Here is a 7,864-nt window from a genome sequence, read left to right as displayed (position 1 = left end):
TGATTTGTTGAAAATAATTATAACATCCTAATAATACATAGCAAATACGATGATAATATAATTAATATATATTTAGTTTGTTATCTATAAAGCTGGTATATCTTAATTGGATATTTATATGAAATTTTTATGTTTCCAAAGAAAGATACTTATTATTTAGTAAAACTTTTATATTTAATTTATTTTTTATATATACTTTTTGATTTCCATTATATTTATTCTAAATTTACTTACTTCCATCAATAACTACATAAATAATATGGTCCAACATAAATTTAATTAAATGACTAATATAAATTAGTTTACATTTTATGACCAATTTGCCATAAGTTTAATTTTTAGCCTCAATTCAATTTTATTTTATTTAATAATTATAACATATTAAATCTTTAAATTTTAAGATGTTATAATTTTTTCCAATAAACCAATAAATATATTATGTTTACAAAATAAGATTATAATATAACTAATATATATATATATATATATATATATATATATATATATATATATATATATATATATATATATATATATATATATGGTTTGAATGTTAAAAAGTTTGTATTTATATAAACATAGAAAAAAATATATATTTATACAATTTTGAATGTATAAAAAATTATTTACACAGTTTCAAATAAAACAAAAAAATGATATCCGATTTTGAACAAAAAAATATATTCTCAAGTCATAAAAACTGAACAAAATTAAATGATCAATTTAGAATAAAAAATTGAATGTTTAAATGAAAAAGGAAAACTTCGTGTCAAAATTAGAAAAAAAAAAATAGTGTATTTTGTGATATTTTTTTTTTCAATTTTGACACGTCATCATTCTACGTTGGGATACAACCTGAACGGTCAAATACTTAAAATTGTAATAAACTGGAAACATTGTATCCAGTTTGAAACAAAAATAACGCAGTGTCAAAATCGAATTTTAATATAAACTTAGTGATTTTTTGTAGTATTTACCTAAAAAAGAATGCACACTCGCTAGAATAAAAACTGTTCAACATCATTTAAATAATCATATGTTGGTACAGATGAAGAAGTGAGAAGATAGAATGAGAACGACCAAACCATACTTTTATTTATTTGTGCTATAATTATCATAAATCCGAACGAATATTTCTTCTCATGTAAACGTTACACATAGTTGGTAGATCGCATATCCGAAAAAGTCGAGACAAACGTGCTACTTTATTTATGTGTGTAACATATTTTTTTTCATAAAGATTAAACGTTAACACGTGGTACGTATATTATAAGAAATATTTAATATATTATTATTTTCTTTCTGAAAAGATATATATATATATATATATATATATATATATATATATATATATATATATATATATATATATATATATATATATATATATATATATATATATATATATATATATATATATATCGTTTTGAATAAAGAGAATAACTCCAAAACAACTAAGACGACAAAAAAAATTAGTTTATAACCGATGTCTTGTAGAAATGAATCAATGATGGTAGATTATGTTGTTTGATTGTGATGCAAGAGTACAACCACGATGATTATAATTTTCCCTTGTATGACAAAATTGATATTTGTTTAGACACAATTTCATAATTCTTTCGTCGCGTAGTTTGCAAAATATTTCACTTTGAGAACTTTCAAAGAAAACGTCAAGTCACTGGTCCAATGGTTTGCAAAATTACATGAAAGGTCCTCTTACCGTTAAATTTAACTATTTAGTTGTTAGATTTTAATGAAAAAGACTATTTTACTCTTTTACCAAATTTGCAATATACTAAAAACCTTAAGGATCATTTTGTATAATTTGGTAAATTTAAAATTTTGTATATATGTAAATTATAAGACAAAATTAAGAAAAAAGGGTCCAGTGGTTTGCCGATTTCTTTGAATAAGGTCCAAAAAAAAAATTAGCAAAAAATGTCATTATTTGGTGGTTTAGCTGTGTTTATGGTCCCTATTACGTTAACTTTAACATTTGGTTGTTAACTTTTTTAGAATAATATTTTTACGTTTAGAGACTATTTCTACAGTTGTGTCTTTTTACCAAACTAAAAAGAACATTTTTGCAATTTTCTATTTTATTTTATTGAAATATTATACATTAATTCTTCTTCTGTTATAATACATTAATTCTTTTTTTTTTTTAATTTCATTTTTATTGGATTATTTTTTAATTGATTATTATATATTGATCATATTTATTTTTAATATATATATATATATATATATATATATATATATATATATATATATATATATATATATATATTCATATATAAATAAATATTATAATATTATATTATTAATTTCTTTTAATTAAATTTTTTTTATTTTTTTCTTGGATTATTTTTTTAGTTTCTTTTTTATTAGATTAAATTTACCATAAAAATAAATAAAAAGGTCATTCATTTTTTATTGGATTATAAATTTAGTTTTAATGTGTAATATTATTTCTTTTTAATTTTATTGGTTCCACCACAAAGTCATTAAAATGCGTAAAAGCGTCGCACTCCATCGTTAAAAGTCGTTAGGGCCACCGCCAATCACCTTCATCGAATTTCCGATGGAAACACTACCATCATGTTTACATTTCGTCGGAATCCTCTGGATTTGCCACTAAGTCGGTCGTTTTTTGTTACAACCAATATTGTGTTTACTACTAGGAGGTTCAATCCGAACACCCCTAGTCAGTTCCTCTATTCGTTGCTTTCTACCACCTTGCACCGCCACATAATCTTGTCGGAAATAATTGATCGTTGTCTATAAGCTATCATTCTCAACCAAAACTACAAGAATTAACTACATACCCACACTGCCGCCAATGGCGACAATGTTAGATATAGGGTTTTCAAACCGCCAGATCCACTGCTAGATCTTTTCAAGTAGTATAGGCTTGAAGCTTCGATGTTATAATGTTGTGTGTAACATCCATAAAATTTCAATAAAATTTAAACTTTTTCAAAACAACCCTTTTCTAAAAAGTGTATACGAAACCATTGTGTCCAAAACATTATTCAAAATGAGAGTCATTTACAACATAGTTTTTAAAACATTTTTATTATCAGCGTATTCCAAAAATCATAAGTCCCCAAAACACGAGGATGTGTACGATCACACATTCACCTTTCCACAATCTACTGAAGTACCTGGAACCATAAATCAAAACTGTAAGCACGAAGCTTAATGAGTTCCCTTAAAGTACCCACACACAAACAATAGCACATATACAAAACAACATACTATGGGTCCAATCAACCACCGGGTTGGAATACCCCAAGTCCTCAACTTCAAAAGAGTAGCTAAACTCAAAGAGATTCTGGATCTATAGCTTTCCCTTCAAGCTAGGCACCACCAACTTCAAGCTCTTTCAAAAAAATGAGACCAAAGAAGCAACTTTTAAGCTCATACACTCAACTTGGGGTAAGATGCACGAATTCTAGGGTTTCCGGACAGAGGAGGCGATTAGGGAGGCCATCAATGGGACTTAAGGCCTTTAAATAGGGTGCAACACCCTAAAAATAAGGGTTTTCATATTCAACCACCAACTCGTTGGGTTTTCCTAGGAGAAATTACAGGTTCAAGTTTAGGTTACCCGATGATATTGAAGAATGTTGGTGACTTAAAGCAAATCTCCAAAAGAATCGATTTTTCCAATGGACGAAACATTGATTGCTATATGAAGGAATATTAACCGAGCCCTAGCTCTTCCCAAAAACCCATAATGAAAAAACTTACACGAAGTATCGTTTTTACAATATCCTGCCACCACTGATATTATTGTTTCCCCCTCTACCACCAAGAAATACATTGGTGATGAGGTTAGTGATACTTTACACAAATCGATTAGATGACAGAGGCGGTGATGTTGATGCCATTAGAGAAACTAAAACGACTTCCTCAAACCCTACAAAAGAAGCATATCAAATCGACCGCAAGAGGAATACTTAAGCTTCGATTTTAAGGTGGATTCAGACAAGAGAGATTTAAGGAGCATAGGTCGACCGCTTTGTCACTGATGTAAATTCGAGGATAAAAAGACAACATGTGGTATTATATGTCATTGTTTTCTCTTTTTTATACTTGGGCTACCTTTTTCTATTGTTTTCTTTTTCAAATACTTGAAAATGAAATTTAGGTAATGTTATATTTTTCCACAAGGAGTGTCTTTTAATATGTCATTGTTTTCCTCAATAGTGTGTATTACACTTTGAATTGTATCTATCTATCATGATATTAATCCTTTTTTAGAACAATATAATTCATTGTAACCCGAAATTTAGCAAGTCGCTAGGATTACAAAAGACAACATGCGGTATTATATGTTATTGTTGGATTTAACAACATAATAATATAACTTAACTTGATTATTTAGAAATTTTTTATGTGATAAATGCTAATTTATAGAAATTTCACTCTAACTGTGTTTTACTTCATAACTAGTTATGTAACTGAGAGTATTATACAAATGATCCATGTGAAAACTGTGTGAATGGGGTCAATGGAGATAGGGACATAACATAATAGTCCTTAAAAAGAATTTAAAAAACAAATGGACATGGTGAGTTCATTGAAGAATGTTTAGAGAAAAAAATGATTTTGTGGCGTAAGCTGGTTAAAGGCAACAAATGGAGGAACTGTCAGGGGTGTTTGGGTTGGAGTTCTTGGTGGCTCAAATAGTGATTGTTCTAGTGGAAAACGATAAGCTTGGTGGCAAATATAAATAATTTTGACGGATTGTGAAGAGGTTGTCACAGGTGGCTACTAGATAGCGGTGTTGGGTGAACCATGTTGGTATTGTTTCTGTAGGACCTCCGATAAAGGTGATTAGTGGTGGTCCCGACGATTTTCGACAATGAGATGCGGTGCTTTTGCATATTCCAAAGACTTTATGGTAGAACCAATAAACTAAAAAGAATTAATATTGTAAATTTAAAATAAATTAAAAATCCACTAAAATATTACTTATTATATATAGAATATAATGAATTAAATGTAATAATCCAATAAAAAATCTAATAATTTTTGTTTAAATAATCCAATATTTAAAAAAAAAAAGATAGTTAAAATAAATTAGTAATATAATAATGTGATATTTATTAATATATAAATATTATATATTAAAAATAAAATTAAATGATATATAATAATCAGATAAAAAAAATTAATCCAATAAAATTAAAATTAAAAAAAGAATTAATGTATAATAGTTCAATAAAATTAAAAAGAAAGAAGAATTAATAATTAATAATTCAATAGATTTAAAAACAAGAATTGCAGAAATAGTCCTTGTAATTTGGTAAAAAGATATAACTGCAAAAATGGTTCTTGAAGGTAAAATAGCAAAATGTTAAAGTTAATGAAATAGGGACCAAAATCACAACTAAACCACAAAATAATGATATTTCTTGCTAATAAACTTTTTTTTGGACCTTACCCAAAGAAATCCACAAAGACTATTTTTGCAATTTTGTCAAATTATAAATATAAACTTTGTATATATTAAAATTATATATATATATATATATATATATATATATATATATATATATATATATATATATATATATATATATAATTTAACAATTTGATAATTTATTTTAATCTTTTGACATTTTGTTTTCTTTTTTATTTTACAATTTTAGTTATTTATGGTTTTTTTAATATTTTTATTTATTTTTATTCAAGTAAATAAACTTAAATTTGATAAAGCATGTCAAAATCGTTTTTTCTTTAATTTTTTTTTTCTATGAATTTAAACGTGAATGTTTTTTATGCCGTTACGGTTCAAGTTTTTTTACTTAGATATTCCATAGTTAATATTGTTAGCAACTTTATATTTGCATTTATCATTATCATTACTTCACTTTTTTTTTTTTTTTTTTTTTTTTTTTTTTTTTTTTAATAATTTTAGTTATTTATTGTTTCTTATATTGTTTTTATTTATTTTGATTCGAATAATGATAAATAGAAAAACAAAAAACAAAAACTCAAACAACAAAATTGTAATATAGTCTAATATATTAATACATTTTACAATTTTCATCTTTTTTTTTCTTTTTGGTTTTTTCGTATTTTTTAATTTCTTCGTATTATTTTTTTAAACTTTTTTCGTATTATTTTTTAATTTTTTCATATTTTTATTTTTTTGGTAGTTTTGTTTTATTTTTCATCAGTTTGATAACTTTTTTTTGATATTTTTCCAAAAAGTGTAAAATGCATGAATATATTAAAGTATATTAAAATTTTGATGTTTGATAACTTTAATTTACTTGAATCAAAATAAATAAAAAAAGTTACAAAAAAAAAAAAAAATAGAAAACAAAAAAACTCAAACACCAAAATTATAATATATTCTAATATATTAATATATTTTACACTTTTAGAAAAAGATCAATTTTTTTTATCATGTTGATGAAAAACAAAACGAAACAAAAAAAAAAAGGAAAAAACTAAAAAAATAATACAAAAATGAATTAAAATAATATGAAAAAACTAAAAAAATTCGAAAAAACTAAAAGAAGATGAAAAGTGTCAAATGTATTAATATATTAGAGTAAATTACAATTTTGATGTTTGAGTTTTTGTTTTTGTTTTTCTATATTTCATTACTTGAATCAAAATAAATAAAAACAATAGAAGAATAACAAATAACTAAAATTAAAAAATAGAAAATCAAAAGTAAAATAATGATAATGATAAATACAAACATAAAGTTGCTAATGATATTAAGTATGAAGTATAGATGTAAAAAGCACATGAACCATAATAGAATAAAATTAAAAAAAAAAAAACATTAATGTTTCTATTCATAAATAAGAAAATTAAAAAATAATTCCGATATGGTTTATCGAATTTAAGTTTATTTAATTGAATCAAAGTAAATAAAAACATTAAAGAAAGTATAATTAACTAAAATTATGAATTAAAAATAGTTGTTTTTTTACGAAATTACATAAATGGTCATTGAGGTTTGTAGTATATTGCAAATGTGATACAAGGGTAAAATATTTTTTTTCATTAAAATCTAACAGCTAAATAGTTAGATTTAACGGCAGGGAGATCTTTCAGGTAATTTTACAAACCATGGAGACAAGTGGCATAACGTTTTCCTTAAAAATCTTCAAAGTGAGATATTTTAAAAACCATAAGGACAAATTATGAAATTTTGTCGTTTGTTTATTTATTTATTTATTTTTATTTTACATTCATAAGTCTGTAATATTTATCAAATATTTGGCTGATTTTAAAATATTACATATTGGTAGACCTGACAATCGTATCGTGTTCGGGTTGGCAGGTCGCGGATTGGTGGGTTGGCGGGTCAAAATATGCCAACCCAAACACGACCCATTTAAATATACATGTCACGGGTTGGCGGGTCACGTGTTGGTGGGTTTGGAACATAAACCCATATATGACCCGCCAACCCATTTATTTATACGGGTTCTTAGGTTGGCTGGTTTGTGGGTCAAATTTGGGTTCGTCGGTCCGAATTTTAGACATTTAAATCTTAAACATCCAAATGAAAATTATAAACATTCATAGAAACATGTTACAGACTTAGCCTTATAGGTTACGACTTACAACCTTAGACCATTCACCACGATTCAAAATGTCAAAACAGTCAAATTGTCTATGAATCAATGGTATATATTATATAATACTTATTAAATATTCATACTTGATACATAAATACATTTAAAAATAAAATAATTTTTTTATTAAGAATATAAACGGGTTGACGGATCAACCCGTTTATTTTTTGAGAAACCCATATATGACCCGTTTAATAAACAGGTTGACGGGTTGACGGGTTAGCGGGTTGGCGGGTTGAAAAACTCAA

The sequence above is a fragment of the Lactuca saligna genome, chromosome 3 (genome assembly GCF_052625555.1).
Source record: "Lactuca saligna cultivar CGN05327 chromosome 3, ASM5262555v1, whole genome shotgun sequence".
Lineage (NCBI taxonomy): Eukaryota > Viridiplantae > Streptophyta > Magnoliopsida > Asterales > Asteraceae > Lactuca > Lactuca saligna.
Note: the sequence above shows the minus strand (reverse complement) of the source record.